Below are 17582 nucleotides of genomic sequence, written 5' to 3'. Positions count from 1 at the left end.
TTTAGCTGTCCACAGACATGAGCCTTCTGTATATTGTTCTTAGTCCAACAAAATATCAAATGCTTCAGTTTGTGCAGCAGCATTGTCTCCTGCAATCCTTTGTCTAGAATTCTTAAAACTCAAAGAAGCCTGCCTTTTGAATATGCCGAGTAAAAGAGCTAGCGTTAGATTAAATCTCTACTGTTGCAGTGCTAGAGCAACGTATGGTCTTAAATGAGAAAATGATGGCAACGCCAGCTCTGTGGACAATATAAAGTTATGTGCACATGCTTCTTAAAACGGTCTGTGGAACCTGCAATACACCCCTCCCCTCTGCTGTGCCTCACATTCATGAGTCATAGTGGATAAAGGACACGTAGTGTTTTTGCTTTCCAGCCCTGGAGCTGGATATTAATAAAGAAAATATTTCCATTCCTGACACAGTTCACTCTTTTAAAAATGCATTATGGCACAGAAACAAATGACCATTAACTTGGTGACTGCAGCAGTCAACAATTACAAGGGAATATTTTATACTTTTTATGAAATATTAAATATGAATTGATGATGGGGGATAATAATACAGAGGAGAGTGAATTCTCTTCTTTACTTATTTAATCAAAGCTTAGGCTAAGCAATAGAAGAGCAAGGCTTGAGTTTGGGTTTCTCATGGGAATCAGATTTCCACAGAAAGAGGGCAGCTGTCCCAGACACTAAATGAATGGTGTACTTAGCAGGAAGTCAATGCACTATAAAACCCCAAAACAACAAGGAGTCTGGTGGCACCTTAAAGACTAACAGATTTATTTGGGCATAAGCTTTCATGGGTAAAAACCTCACATTTTCAGATGCATAGAGTGAAAGTTACAGATGCAGACATTATATACTGACACATGGAGAGAAGGGAGTTCCTTCGCAAGTGGAGAACCAGTGTTGACAGGGCCAATTCAATCAGGGTGGATGTAGTCCACTCCCAATAATAGATGACGAGGTGTCAATTCCAGGAGAGGAAAAGCTGCTTCTGTAATGAGCCAGCCACTCCCAGTCCCTAGTCAAGCCCAGATTAATGGTGTTAAATTTGCAAATGAATTTTAGTTCTGCTGTTTCTCTTTGAAGTCTGTTTCTGAAGTTTTTTTGTTCAGTGATAGTGACTTTTAAATCTGTAATAGAATGACCATGGAGATTGAAGTGTTCACTTACTGGCTTTTGTATGTTACCATTCCTGATGTCCGATTTGTGTCCATTTATTCTTTTGCAGAGGGACTGTCTGGTTTGGCCAATGTACATGGCAGAGGGGCATTGCTGGCACATGGTGGTATATATAACATTAGTAGATGTGCAGGTGAATGAGCCCTTGATGGTGTGGCTGATGTGGTTTGGTCCTCTGATGGGGTCGCCAGAGTAGATATGGGGACAGAGTAGGCAACAAAGTTTGCTACACACCACACCACAGAAACACCAACCTAGGAACCAATCCCTGTAGCAAACCTCGTTGCCTACTCTGTCCCCATATCTACTCTGGCGACATCATGTGCCAGCAATGCCCCTCTGCCATGTACATTGGCCAAACCGGACAGTCCCTCCGCAAAAGAATAAATGAACACAAATTGGACATCAGGAATGGTAACATATAAAAGCCAGTAAGTGAACACTTCAATCTCCATGGTCATTCTATTACAGATTTAAAAGTCACTATCACTGAACAAAAAAACTTCAGAAACAGATTTCAAAGAGAAACAGCAGAACTAAAATTCATTTGCAAATTTAACACCATTAATCTGGGCTTGAATAGGGACTGGGAGTGGCTGGCTCATTACAGAAGCAGCTTTTCCTCTCCTGAAATTGACACCTCCTCATCTATTATTGGGAGTGGACTACATCCACCCTGATTGAATTGGCCCTGTCAACACTGGTTCTCCACTTGCGAAGGAACTCCCTTCTCTTCATGTGTCAGTATATAATGCCTGCATCTGTAACTTTCACTCTATGCATCTGAGAACACTTTAACCTGTCTGGTCATTCAGTGACAGACCTGCGGGTGGCTATATTACAACAGAAAAACTTCAAAAACAGACTCCAACGAGAGACTGCTGAGCTAGAATTGATAGGCAAACTAGACACAATCAACTCCGGTTTGAATAAGGACTGGGAATGGCTGAGCCATTACAAACATTGAATCTATCTCCCCTTGTAAGTATTCTCACACTTCTTATCAAACTGTCTGTACTGGGCTAGCTTGATTATCACTTCAAAAGTTTTTTTTCTCTTAATTAATTGGCCTCTCAGAGTTGGTAAGACAACTCCCACCTGTTTATGCTCTCTGTATGTGTGTATATATATATCCTCAATATATGTTCCATTCTATATGCATCCGAAGAAGTGGGCTGTAGTCCATGAAAGCTTATGCTCTAATAAATTTGTTAGTCTCCAAGGTGCCACAAGTATTCCTGTTCTTCTTTTTGCGGATACAGACTAACACGGCTGCTACTCTGAAACCTGTCTATTCATCTGAAAAAGCAAGGTTTTTACCCACGAAAGCTTATGCCCAAATAAATCTGTTAGTTTTTAAGGTGCCACCAGACTCCTCATTGTTTTTGTAGATACAGACTAACACGGCTACCCCCTGATATAAAACCCAAGTACATTTTTGAAGATTCCCTGGGTGAAGTACTTTGAAACAATGTATTAATATTTATTTCTTTTCTCCAGTATTTCTGGCCTTCCTTAGCCTCCTTTGTCTCTGCTCCCACATTCACATTTTCATCTATTTGTCTGCCTTTTCTTTTCCCAGCTGTTTTCCCCTGCCTGCTTTTAGCCTGTAGTCAGAACATTATGTGCCAAATTGTTTCCTCATTGGACTGAATTGGAAGAATCAGTTTGGGTCTATGGCCATCATTTTTTAAGAACTGTTACTTCCAAAAGCCACAAATGAAAAATATGATAACATAAGAGATGCATATAGTCTTTCATATTGCGCCATTGATGTTAATGGCATATTTGGCTTTGGTTGTCACAGGATCAGGGTCTTCACCTTGTAGTGTAATCATATGTATTTTTTGGAATTGTTTCTCAGTGCTCAACATCAGAGATGGGCCCTCTCACTGAGTTTGTACTAAATCCAAGTCTGTAAGATACTGGAAATGTCAGCTTGCTATTGCTAGGAGAGGAGAAGAAACCCTTTTCCTCTCAAAAAGCTCATCTATCACTAAAGGAGGCATTTGCTTTAGTGGGGGCTTCTGAGCTCCTTATAGGTTGCAGTTGTAGATACTGGAGAATCTCTCTTATGGTGAAAGATATGAACTGAGTTTTGTATCATTTAGCAAAGCTCTTTTCTTACGGGATTTTGCTTTATTTGTTGAGGCAGACTGCAGTGGGTCCTGCTTTGAATGTTTCTTACTACAGAAGAAAAGGACAATTTTCAGATTCACTTGGAATAAAGCAATGACCTTTTCACCATTGGGCTCATGCTGTTCGAAACATTTTTCTGTACTTTCCTTTGCGCTGGGTACATAGCAAAAGAAATAAATTGTTGTGGTGTTTCCAGATTTGCTAGCATGCCTTCTTGTGGTAAATGAGATCATTTTCCAGAGGTAATTCCACTTCAAAAAACCACAAAAATGTTGTTTCATTTTTGGGGGGAGGGATAGTAATAAAAAACAGTTTGAAAGGACAGAGAAACCCTACCTAGTAAAATGGGTTTGGATTCCTACCATCCAGACCTTTGGCTTTATGTCTTGGATTTGTGACCATCACTTTCTCCAAATTCACTGTATTGAAAATATCATTATTTCCTCACTGATTTTAATAATTCCATTTTTAAAGAGGGGAGATATTGTTTTATTCCCCATTAGGTTTCTTGAAACCCAACGACTGCTGATTCTCGCTTATTTAACCAAACTGCAGCTATTTGAGAGCCAGGTTCCAGGGCTTATGTATTGGAAGGAAAGAGAACAGTGGTCTGGATTCTGAGATGTGTGGAAGCTGGCCAAGACTCTGGAATTAATAACCACATTTTTGCAATGTCATGAGATCATTATTCATGAACACATCAACTGGATTCTTTCCTTCCACCCCCACTCTTCCCCACCACCAAAGCCTCTGCCATTCAGTTGGAAATTAATTGTTGCAGTACAAAGGAAAATTCTTTTCATTTTCCAAACACTCAACTTGAATTCTTGATGGAAGCAGATTTTCATCTTTGTTCCTTCCTCCCTTTCCTCCTGGTACAAGAGACTTCTAGCATGCAGATCACACTGAGCTCAGCACAGCTTTTCAGTATTTCTGTTTTCTTTTAATTATAGTCACACATTGCAAGAGTAAAAAGCTACTAAGGGTGAGAAGCCTCTGAATATAACATTGTTATATATTTCTAACGAAACGTTCGATCAGTGCTGACACACTGAGATTTTCCATCATACTAATCTATTATAACTTTCTAAAATATGTTTAACACTTCATGAATCTTACTTAGCCAATTATTCTTTTTTACTTCATCTGGATTTCATTTTCACTTTAAGGGAAATCTTTCCAGCAGACAAAAATGACTGAATAAACTTTAATTAGACCTCTCCAAGCAAGAATGGGTCTAAACATAGCTCAAGAAGACTATCTTCTTTCATCCTACAGAGGTTAGGTAAGGGTCTAATGAAGCTTTTATGAGTTGGGGAGTGGGAGGAGGAAGAGAGAGTGATTTTAAAATATTTAAAGAATTATCTTGAAATTGATCAGCTATCTTGCTCATTTGTGAGACTGTAGCATGATTCACACTTACCTTTTCAGAAAGTGTATTTAGAGTCTACAGACCAATTTAAGACATTCAGGGAAAAGATGTGTTACTGCTATGATTTATGCACCCATCCAAAGAGTTTATTTTCAGACTTGGTTCAGGAATTGCTTGTTGATCAGAGGAAAACTGGAGAAGGGGAAAGTGGCAAGGATTTCTACTTTACATACTAAATTCCCTAGGGAATCTCCATCTCATAATTTAAACTTAATTGGTAGGACCCATCTGGCAAGCTTGGAGGATCAGCTGGTTCTTTTGAACTGTGTTCTATATGCTAGAAGGGGCATTGTTTTTCATGAATGTATTTTTTTTTATTTCCTTGTGTATGTGCTTTCATATTAGTCTTTGACTAGGAAGGATCAAAAGGCAAAGCAGTGACAAAAAAGGTTCCTTTTGATGTATGATTTATGTTTCAGGAAAGAATGTGAAGTGGAATAGATTACTTACTGAACAGTGCTAATCTCTGACAGACTGTCCTCTTCAATAATGCTCAGCGAACTAGTTTAACACAAAAGATGGTTCACAAAGAGTTTTGCTGTCATAATCTCCCATCCAAATGCCAATAGACATCATTTACATGCTCTGAACAAATGCCAGTTAGCAGTATTTTGCAAACTGTTTTTTAAATATTGAATGTAGATAGCCTAAGGCACCCGAAACTCTTGGTGTTTTTTTTTTAAAAATATCACAAAATGGATGAATAATTTAAAAAAAAAAAATAGCCCAGAAGTTGATACCTCCGTGGAGCATTCTAACAGCAACAACAGGTACTCCATGAAATGATTTTTTAAAATTTTGTTTCAGAATACTTTTTATCAACCTTCATTTTGGAATTAGTCAGACCAATAAAACATCACTTGTTTCCCCCTTCCTCCTCCCCACCCCCCATCTATTCTGCTGTTTTTCTGCCTTTTCTTTCACCCTTTCCTTTAAATAAATAGGCCTGGAACAGATTTCCAAAACTGCATATAGTGGAAGCCCATCAAGATGAAGAGAAATAAAGACGTAAACACACCTTATTTAATGCATTTTTAGAACAGGCACTCAAATACCACATTGTGATAGATGTGATGTGAGAAACACAGTAGAAGAGACTAGACCAGCCTCTGCCTATCCTCTTTTGAGTTGTATACAGCATTAGCTGTTGAAGGACAATGAAAACAAATTCATGTTTACATATGCATTTGGCATGTCCACTTTCACCTGTCACAGCATGTGCTGTTTTAAGGATCCTTGGAACCATTCCTCCTACCTTTCATTTGAAACCCAATCTGGTATTATTTAGCTGGTTTAGGTGATAGCAATAACAAAATAGATACCATTTTCCTATTTGGCAATCTGTCTGGTTCTTATTGAAGTGGTATCTGCATGACAAAAACACTGTCACACTAGCTGGTATGTGTAGAGTTGCTAAGATTCTTAGCAGGAAGGCCAACGGCTGAACAGATATGAAAACAGAACTACCACGAGGTAGTTTAAGGTACCTAGAAGTGCACCTTAAAGGAAAAGAATGGCAGGGTGTTGGGGTCCTGATCATACAAAGACCTAACCACACAGGGTGACACTTTCAGAAGAGCTCAGCTCCTATTTAGGCACCTACAAGAAGTGGACAGCTTTTTCAAGAGATTTTAGCTCCCATTGTTCTTGGTAGGAGGTGCTGCATGCTGAACTCGTCTGAAAATCTGGCCACATACTTAGGTCCTGTCTACAAACACTCTCAGTGAATTACACACATGCTTAAAGTAAATCATGTAGGGAAAAAATTGCAGTGTTGGAGGTCTCAGGTGCTTAATAATAATACCTAGCTGTTATAGTGCTTTTCCTCAGCAGATTTTAAAACACTTTACAAAGGGATGTCACTACCATTGTCCCCAGTTTACAGATTGGAATACTGAGTTACAGAGAGGGGAAGTGCAGGTGCAGGGGAGTTTTAGGATATAGATATTCAGGCTTGTCTGTAAAGGCCTATACTTTAAGAATTTAGGTGTATTCTTATCACTTAGCTAGTTATAGAGGTATAAAAGAAAGAATCAAAATCACTGTCTGTCTGTGTAAGGGCCTTCTCTTACTGTGACAGTCTGAGGCCTGGTTCTTAGGCTAAGGCCTTCAGCTAAGCAGCAGAGGCCAGCCATAAACTGGGAAGTGTATGGTCACATCCTCACATTCCAAACTAGTCACATTGAAATAAGGTGCTATTGGGCTGTTAGGAATAAAATCCTGTCCTGATATTCCTATCACCTCCAGAGAAAGGGAAGAGCCTAGAAGATGTAAAAGGAAACTTAGTTTGATAGCATCCTGTCTGGCAAGAACTCACTTATCAATAGCTGGGATGTGAAATCCTCATTTCTGTATTGTTCTATCACTGTAGTCTCCACTTCCCTATTGCTTGTCTGTATAATCTCTGTCTGGTTTTGTGATTGTTTCTGTCTGCTGTATAATTAATTTTGTTGAGTGTAAACCAATTAAGGTGGTGAGATATAATTGGTTAAGTAACCATATTACAGTATGTTAGGATTCATTAGTTAAATTTCAGTAAAATGATTGGTTAAGATATAGCCAAGCAGAACTCAAGTTTTACTATATAGTCTGCAGTCAATCAGGAAGTAAGGGGGAAATGGGAACAGGGACACAGGCAAGGCTCTGTGGTGTCAGAGCTGGGAAGGGGGACACTGAGGAAGGAAACTGGAATCATGCTTGCTGGAAGTTCACCCCAATAAACATCGAATTGTTGGCGCCTTTGGACTTTGGGTACTGTTGCTCTCTGTTCATGTGAGAAGGACCAGGGAAGTGAGAGGGTGAAGGAATAAGCCCCCTAACACTTGCCCAAGGTCACTCCACAGGCCAGAGGCAGAACTGGGAATCAAACCCAAGTCTTCTGTGCCCCAGTCCAGTGCTCTATCGAGACCATACTGATTCTCCAAAATGAAAGTTGATCTCTTTTGACACTTTGTGTGTAAAGTTACTTATGTTCATAAGCGTTTGCAAGATCAGAACACTACTCTGGCGGTGTTTGCATTTCTGCTTTCTGTGCTATACCTTTTCTGTGATAAACTCCCATATTTAGAAGACTTATCTCCAGAGCTATCAAGCATTCATTTGCAATAACCTAGTTCAAATTATTTTTTAAAGCACACAAACACAAGGTGACTTTAATCAGAAGCCTCTCCTGAACATATGCTGTAATTCATGCTTAGAGCATCCTTACTGCTCATATAGAATACAGCAATGATACACTTTTGATATGATTCAATGATATTTTTCTAAATAACTCTTTTGCCTCACTCAGATCTAGCTGGAAAATTGAATAAAAATATCTAAACTGCGGGAGGAAAGTTGTCGTTAAAGCGTGCTTTCCTACAAACAATAAAGGGAAAAAAATCAGGCTTGACTGAAATACTTTAATTTGCTTATTTTCTTTGCTCCTGTTAACAAAGGATGGTGATGTGGGTTTCCATAAAAAACTGGAATTTACACTTTGACTTTGTCATTATATCCATGTGATGAAAATGCTCATTTACTTTTAATATTTTCTTTCAGTTAAAATAAACATAGGCCACAGTCTTACTTTTGTATATCATCATGCCCAGTGAATGTCAGTCAATGGCCCCAAGGGTCCATGTACGGGGATCCATTTGTAGAATGTGGACTATAATCTGAATAATTGCACATACAGTATGTACGTAGGGTATGGGAAGCAGATTGTGCTTTTTTGCTCAAGCCATTCCACATATTGACAATTCTGTATGGTGGTCAGAGAGTAAAGTATAACTTTTTGTCATTTAAAAGCTGCAGGGGTTGTGCCTAGGGTTGTCAACTCTGACTGAAGCTACTCCGGGAGATTATTTTCCCCCCCAACATGACATAATGCCATTTTCTTAAAATATCCTATTAAAATCTCCTGAATTGCTTTCAATAGTCACCAGGAGATGGATGCTGATTCCGGGAGACTCCAGACCAATCCTGGAGGGTTGGCAACCCTAGTTGTGCAACTGTCATAGATCCCTGCAAAGGAGTTGGTGTAGAACCGCACCACCCCTGGAGGAGAACCAAGAGAGAATGTTCCCCAGGAGACATGATTTCTCATGACTATTTGGTGTATGTTATGTGTAATCCATTAGAATTGTGCAAATTGTTCACTTTACTGTCCATTTCTGCAGCCCAGCTCGCACCAGATCCGTGGATGAGCTCTGCTCTGAAGGGGGAGGTGTTTGGGGGCAGGTCCTTGTGGCTGATGGTCAGGACCTGTGGCACTGGATTCTGGTTGCAGACTGTGATCTCACTAGGGTCTGGCTCAGGCGCGTTGTCATTCACATCCAGAAGAGTCAGAAGCAAGGTGCCCAGGTCGATATGGTGTGGGGACGGTAATGGCTGTGCTTTCTCTCTAACCCTTAGAGGCCACTCTAGCTATAGGTAAACTAGATATCTGCCTAGTATGGAATATTTCTGGGGATGACTAGGCAAAATCTGAGCGAGTGGTGTTGCAACCTGGTATGCTCAAGGGTGGGGTGTGTTTTTGTAGTGGGGAAGGGGAACAGCACACTGAAGTTTTACCTAGGAAACCAGATTTCTTGAGTGGCCTCAGCTTATCCTGCCCATCCTTTTTTAAACAGTTCGTTCACCAATGAGCGGAGATATCAAGCAGTCCCTTCTCAAGTAGAGCATGGGTCCCTCCCCTCCCCTCCCCTCCCCCCAATGGCCTATACATAAAGGTTTATGATTAGGATTCAGAGATCCCACATTTAATCCCCACAAATGACTCAGCCAGCAGTGGTGTTAGCATCTGCCCTTGTATGGGCTTGCAGTGGTTGATCACACTTAGCCCTAATATTTCTCCTGCCTTCAGAGACACATGGAATACAGGACCTTCCAGTAGTGACACAGATATTAAACTGATAAGAACAGGTACTACGCTTGATCTTAGCTCATAGAGAGCCGAGAAACGATATACTAAAACTAAAGTTGTTCTATAGAAAGAAAAGACTCTATGGGAGTTCTATACTGGTATTTGTTGTGACTGTGTTGCCAGAAACTCTGCTGATTAAAATAAATAAAATTAAATCAATAGTCTTATTTCTTTGGTAGGTACTATGCCACCAGGCTTAACCAGAAAAGATAAGGTGAGAGAGAGAGAGAATTAAAATTTGAGAAAAGAACTATGCTAGTTTTAGAATGCTTGTTAGTCTACATAATAGGCGATGCTATATATTGTATTTAACTGTATTTCTGCAGATACAAAATAAGGATTGGAAATGAAACAATAATATATAAATAAGTGCCTAGATACCGTCTGGTTTGTGATGTTTCATTGCCTAAAACACGTGTGGGGAGAGACACAAACATTTCAGTGTGGCTGCCCTCAGTTAGGCTCCTAAATCCATATAAAGGCACCTAAATAAAAGGCCTGATTTTAAAAAGTGTTGGACAGCCACAGCTCCGATTAACGTTGATGGTAGAACTGGGTTAGATCTCACATTCTGTTCCGAGCCAAAAAAAAAATGTCCCAGTTCTGTGCATACAGCACAGCATCTCTGTATTCTAAATAGTACTATATTGCCTTTTGAGAAGCATATGTTCAACATGGTACAGATCTTCCATTAATGCAGTACCAATGTCAGCAATTTGGCCATTTACCAGAATCAACACATGGCATTGTCTAGGATCTGTATATTTAATATAGCATCACCACATTCTGAGCACTCTATGGTTTGACGTGATTTGAGTCAGGAAGCTGCCACAAATCTTCTTCCCCAGCCTCTCAACAATTAGGAAAAGCCAGTTATTTTGCACATCTGGTACAAGAGTGTTTATTCTTCTAAATGGACTACCATGGAGGAGCATGAAATTTTGAAGTTAACTTGCAAGCTCAGATTTCCAAGTCTTTGCTGTCATCTGATGTGCATTCTGGTGCTGTTGCCTGCAGCCACATGCATGTGTGTATATGTATATTTCATTCCCCCCTTCTGCCCCACCTCCTTTGTTTAATTGTATGTTGCTATAACTGGGGTTTGTAATATATCCAGTGTCTACATTTATTTTCCTGAAAATATTAACACATTACCTAAACATAGGAGAGACCCTCTGTCTGTCTTTCTCTCTTGATACGTGCCCCTAATTTTATTTATATATATAATCCTTTTCTGTTTCTTCCTTTATTCATTGCTAAGTAATGCCATCACATACTGCCATGTACCTGATTGCTTTACTGTCAAGAGCTTATTTAGGAAATATTCTGATTCTCAACATCTTCTCCAGGCCAGCAACCCTGGGCTTCCTAGAGCTGAAGTATGTTTTTTCTCAGCCTCCTAATGAGGGACTCTGACCCTCCTTGCACTGTTTATGAATATTCACTGACAGTGAACCATAAACTAAGGCAAAGTATAATTCTTTTGCCCTCAATTTCTGTCAATCATTTTGGTTCATAAAGTATTGCTTTGGACCTCTTATTCTTATGCATTTAACACCCTGCACAAGTGAGTTATCTCATAGTAGCAATAACATCTCTTTAAGCTGGATCTAGACTTTGCTGACAAGTTTTTGTTTTAGTAAGATTTAACATTTTATAATTATAGGCTAATGGATGAAGATAATTATATGTAGTGGCAACAGTACAAGGCTGTACAGGCAAACATGAAGACAACGTACATGTCTCAATGTGCTTACTATCTAAACATTAGGGGGAGCCAACAGTAACTTTATTAAGATTTTGTAATACTTCCCAATATAAAAGATTATTTTAAAAACATTTTTTTTCTGATAAACTCAGATACATCCATTATTTATGATAAGCTTTTGAAATGCAGCAGGAAGAAAGTCTTTGGGCTAGCAATGTGCCTTTTCTTTGTCCCATGAAATTTTGTTCAAGTTTTGCTGAGATATAAACTGCCACATCCCTTCTCACATGCAAAAATTTCATGAGACATGCAACTTGCAAAAATACCTAAACACAAACATTCTAAGGCCAGGACCACACTGCCACCTGAGCATCATCAGCACTCACTGCAATGGGAGTGCCTGGGAAATCCTGAGAGAGAGAACCAGGCTGGGCTCGTCTGGACCTAGCACATGGCAATAGAAGTCTAGCCACATTCTGGGCTCACAGTCTTATTCTGATGCCAGCTAATGTAGTTAGTCCCGTAGCTTATATGGCAAAGGTCTGTGCTGAAAGCTCAAGATTCAAAACCTACCAATGATTCATGATGGGAGTTCAAAACCTATTGATGATTCAGGATTGTTAGTTACACATCACAAAATCTAGGAAATTACTTTTAAAAACCTACATTAAAAGAACATTATTCAGGTGGCAAAGTCAAACACTCAAAAATTAGAAAATACGTTTTAAGGTTGCTTGTGAAAACTGAATTCAGCCCCCTTGACACATATGCATTATGATACAGTCATGATTACATATTATTGTTCCACAGGATCCCTGATTTTTGACAGCTTACCTTTTCAACCTAAATTATGTTCTTTTAACCTAGTATATGTATGTGTGTGTATATATTTTCTATATATAAATATAAAATAAAACCTTCAATAGATGAAGGCTGGGGGAAGGGATGCAACACGGCAGAGTAGTGAAATTAAGTGTATGTTCTCCTTTTTGTTGCACTATTTCTGTCTAATATATTTTGTTATGAGAGATTTTTTACAGCCATACATTTTGTTGTTGTTCACATTTCTTTAAAGGGAGGTCTAGCGGCTGAAGGTCTGGGGAAGAAGTGAGGTTTAATGAGGGACTTTGAGCAGGAGAGAGTGAAAGAATGAGTTCAAATCCTTAAATAAGACCCAACATGGTAATACTGGCGGGGAAGGGAAGGAAATCATTTATTGTGATATTTGTAGCTGTCCCAGAATAGCCTGAGTAAGGGAGAAGGGAAATAAAAACGAAGGCTATGTCTATACTGCAAGCTAGGGTGATGACCCCCAGCTTGCATACGCATACTCATGCAAGCTCGATGAGAGCTAGAATGGTTAGCCAGAGTAGTGTAGCTGTGGTAGCAGGAGGAGCATCAGCAGCAGTTGTAAGGCTTAGGTGTGCCCAGTGCTTATCCATGGGGTTCATGAGGGTTTGTACTCAGCACAGCTAAGCCATGCTGCTGCTGCCCCTACTACCATGACAACATTACTATTTATACTTGTGCCAACTCTCATTGAGCTAGTGTGAATATGTGTATGTAAGCTGGGAATCATGCCCCTAGCTTGTAGTGTAGATGTATGTCATTTCCTGAAACAGCTGGGTGTGGAATGGGGTCTAGCAGCCTCCCTGTAAAGGGCTATAGAGAGGGAAAGGGGGTGCCTGTCACCCCATGAAAAGGAAAAGTGGGGACAGGCCTTTGTGCCATCCCCTTTGGTGGGCCTGCAAGGAAGGCACTAACCAGGCAGGACTGTGTGGAGCTCTCCCATCAGATCGTCCCTTGAAAATGCTAAAATGGGAAGTTTGTCTTCCAGGCCAAACGCACAGCTAGCATATAACTGGGCCTCACCCACAAAAAGACAATATCGGTTAAACGGGATGAGGTATCCATTTAAGGACAAGAACTGAATGATGGTTCCTAGGGAACCCTCTAAAGATTCTGGAAAGCTTGAGAGAAGCATTCCAAATTTCAGATGTTTAACTGCACCAAAGCATAACTTGAATGTTTGGAAGTTGACCCAACACTGGTTTCCTTCTGCACAATAATATACTCATATTATGACCGCAAAAATATATTAACACTACATTTTGATCTATTTTTTTTACCTTATTTCCCTTCTCCCTCACTAAGATTATTCTGGAGATAGCTTCAAATACCCTAAGAACTGGCTCAGAACAAGACAAAAAATGGCGAAAGAGCTTGTTAATATTTTAAAGTAGAAAATACATCTATATTGTTAATGATCTGGAAAGATAGAATTCTGATTTTCAAATTCCTCTAATACATGTCCTGAGCACTGACAAAAGGCAGGAAGGAAACTGTAACTATTTGTTTTCACCAAGAAGAGTCTTTGTTTAGATCTGGACAGCTTTCCTCAGTTTATCAGAGTATAACAGCAATATATAGAAATGTAACCACTCCTCCAGTAGACTTGGAATCACCAGGTGGTAAAACTCACATACAAAACAGAGATGAAGAGAGGACCCTCAACATTATTTTAATTTAACTTTTGACTTTAAAGGTCCTTTCTTGCACATTAGAAGTAACATTCAGAGGCTAGAACAGTTCAAATCTTACTGGAAGCCTTTGCAAAGTTCTAATAAGCTGTAGTTCTTTCCTTTCCTTTTAGATACAAATTTTAAGGAAATCATGGAAAGCACTGGACCAAATACAGAAGAAAATTAACTCTAGTTATTTCTCGAACACCTATAGCTAAGTATAAAACATGGTAACTTTGCCACAGTGCTTCACCCAAGTGCCTCAGAACTGACCTAAAGTGATCACTTCGATAGGTGAAAGGGGTAATTCAGTCTTTATGCCTTTTTATGTTTCGGCCCCTTTGCTGAGGATGTCTACTAGCAGATCAATTTTCTGATGTGGACAATTATACTAAACATTAGTTTCTCATTAAAAAAAATTGAGTATTTGGTAATTATTGATCTGGGGTGAATCCAACCAATAATCTGAAAGTCAAAGGATCTCATTACCAATACTTGAGCCAGCCAGATCCCTAAAACTAGAGGAAAAGGGAGAGTGTGTCTAAGGTACTCAGGACCAAAACCACATTAATTTGCACCCAGAAATGAAATGGAAGGCAGTACAGTCCCTGGAGAAAAGCTGAACTTCCTGGCTCACAAATGATTACCAGCTTTAAGAATTCTGCCGTTGGAATTTAGCTAATGCATGATGCGAACGGCAGAATAGAATTCATCTCACTCTACATAGCTGATTGGCTCTGCAGTACTAACAGGACCAAAAAAGTTGTAAAAACTTATTTTGGTGAAAGCACAGACAACATGAGGAACTATTTAATAACAGATGTCTGGGCAAAAATCACATTGGGAAAGAATTCAGAGTAGCAGCCGTGTTAGTCTGTATCTGTAAAAAGAACAAGAGTACTTGTAGCACCTTAGAGACTAACAAATTTATTTGAGCATAAGCTTTCGTGGGCTACAGCCCACTTCATCGGATGCATAGAATGGAACATATAAGAGGAGTTTATATATATATATACAGAGAAGATGCCATACCAGCTCTAAGAGGCTAATTAATTAATTTTGTATCTTTTATCCCTCCAGGCCCACGAACATAATACAGTTCTGCGGTGACCTAGGATCCTACTTTCAGTTTTTTTTCCTACTAATTATAGGTCATCTTAATTAATTAGCCTCTTAGAGCTGGTATGGCATCTTCTCTGTATATGTGTGTGTGTATATATATATATACTCTTGTTATATGTTCCGTTCTATGCATCCGATGAAGTGGGCTGTAGCCCACAAAAGCTTATGCTCAAATAAATTGGGAAAGAAAGCTACTAAAGCCTCCCCTGGGATAGTGCTTGGGGTATGCTACAGACCACTGGGGTCCAATTTGGATATGGATAGAGACCTCTTTAATGTTTTTAATTAAGTGTATTGTGTGATCATGGGAGACTTTAACTTCCCAGTTATAGACTGGAGGACAAATGCTAGTAATAATAATAGGGCTCAGATTTTCCTGGATGCGATAACTGATGGATTCCTTCCCCAAGTAGTTAAAGAACCAACAAGTGGGGATGCCATTTTAGATTTGGGTTTGGTGAGTAGTGAGGACCTCGTAGAAGGAATGGTTGTAGGGGACAACCTTGGTTCGAGTGATCGTGAGATAATTCAGTTCAAACTAGATGGAAAGAGAAACAAAAATACATCTGGGACTAGGGTTTTTGATTTCAAAAGGGCTAACTTTAAAGAATTAAGGAAATTAGTTAGGGAAGTGGATTGGACTGAAGAACTCATGGATCTAAAGGCGGAGGAGGCCTGGAATTACTTCAAGTCAAAGTTGCAGAAACTATCAGAAGCCTACATCCCAAGAAAGGGGAAAAAATTCATAGGCAGGAGTTGTAGACCAAGCTGGATGAGCAAATATCTCAGAGAGGTGATTAAGAAAAAGGAGAAAGCTTACCAGGAGTGGAAGATGGCAGGGATCAGCAAGGAAAGCTACCATATCACTTGTAGGGATAAAGTGAGAAAGGCCAAAAGCCATGTAGAGTTGGACCTTGCAAAGGGAATTAAAACCAATAGTAAAAGGTTCTATAGCCATATAAATAAGAAGAAAACAAAGAAGGGAGAAGTGGGACCGCTACACACTGAAGATGGAGTGGAGGTTAAGGATAATCTAGGAATGGCCCAATATCTAAACAAATACTTTGCCTCAGTCTTTAATGAGGCTAATGAGGAGCTTAGGGATAATGGCAGGATGACAAATGGGAATGAGGATATGGAGGTAGATATTACCACATCCAAGGTAGAAGCCAAACTCTAACAGCTTAATGGGACTAAATCAGGGGGCCCAGATAATCTTAATCCAAGAATATTAAAGGAATGGGCACATGAAATTGCAAGCCCATTAGCAAGAATTTTTAATGAATCTGTAAACTCGGGGTTGTACCGTATAACTGGAGAATTGCTAAAATAGTTCCTATTTTTAAGAAAGGGGAAAAATGTCATCCCGGTAACTATAGGCCTGTTAGTTTGACATCTGTAGTATGCAAGGTCTTGGAAATTTTTTTGAAGGAGAAAGTAGTTAAGGACATTGAGGTCAATGGTAATTGGGACAAAATACATCATGGTTTTACAAAAGGTAGATCGTGCCAAACCAACCTGATCTCCTTCTTTGAGAAGGTAACAGGTTTTTTAGACAAAGGAAATGCAGTGGATCTAATTTACCTCAATTTCAGTACAGCATTTGATACGGTTCCACATGGGGAATTATTAGCTAAATTGGAAAAGATGGGGATCGATATGAAAATTGAAAGGTGGATAAATAACTGGTTAAAGGGGAGACTACAACGGGTGATACTGAAAGGTGAACTGTCAGGCTGGAAGGAGATTACTAGTGGAGTTCCTCAGGGATCGGTTTTGGGACCAATCTTGTTTAATCTTTTTATTACTGACCTTGGCGTACAAAGTGGGAATGTGCTAATAAAGTTTACGGATGACACAAAGCTGGGAGGTATTGCTAATACAGAGAAGGACTGGGATATCATACAGGAAGAGCTGGATGACCTTGTAAACTGGAGTAATAGTAATAGGATGAAATTTAATAGTGAAAAGTGCAAGGTCATGCATTTAGGGATTAATAACAAGAATTTTTGTTATAAATTGGGGACGCATCAGTTGGAAGTAACAGAGGAGGAGAAGGACCTTGGAGTATTGGTTGATCACAGGATGACTATGAGCCGCCAATGTGATATGGCTGTTAAAAAAGCTAATGCGGTCTTGGGATGCATCAGGTGAGGTATTTCCAGTAAAGATAAGGAGGTGTTCGTACAGTTATACAAGGCACTGGTGAGACCTCATCTGGAATATTATGTGCAGTTCTGGTCTCCCATGTTTAAGAAGGATGATTCAAACTGGAACAGGTACAGAGAAGGGCTACTAGGATGATCCAAGGAATGGAAAGCCGGTCTTATGAAAGGAGATCAAAGAGCTTGGCTTGTTTAGCCTAACCAAAAGAAGGCTGAGGGGAAATATGATTGCTCTTTATAAATATATCAGAGGGATAACTATCAGGGAGGGAGAGGAATTATTTAATCTTAGTACCAATGTGAACACAAGAACAAATGGATATAAACTGGACATTAGGAAGTTTAGACTTGAAATTAAATGAAGGTTTCTAAGCATTAAAGGAGTGAAGTTCTGGAACAG

General features: G+C 39.5%; 1 pseudogene; it reads right to left on the bottom strand.

Annotated features, from left to right (window-relative positions):
• Positions 1–9585: 9585 nt before the first annotated feature.
• Positions 9586–9706, bottom strand: LOC128833237 (U2 spliceosomal RNA; annotated as a pseudogene).
• Between the last annotated feature and the right edge of the window lie 7876 nt (positions 9707–17582).

This window comes from Malaclemys terrapin, chromosome 2 (assembly GCF_027887155.1).
Source record: "Malaclemys terrapin pileata isolate rMalTer1 chromosome 2, rMalTer1.hap1, whole genome shotgun sequence".
NCBI lineage: Eukaryota > Metazoa > Chordata > Testudines > Emydidae > Malaclemys > Malaclemys terrapin.
This window is presented reverse-complemented; position numbering and strand designations above follow the sequence as displayed.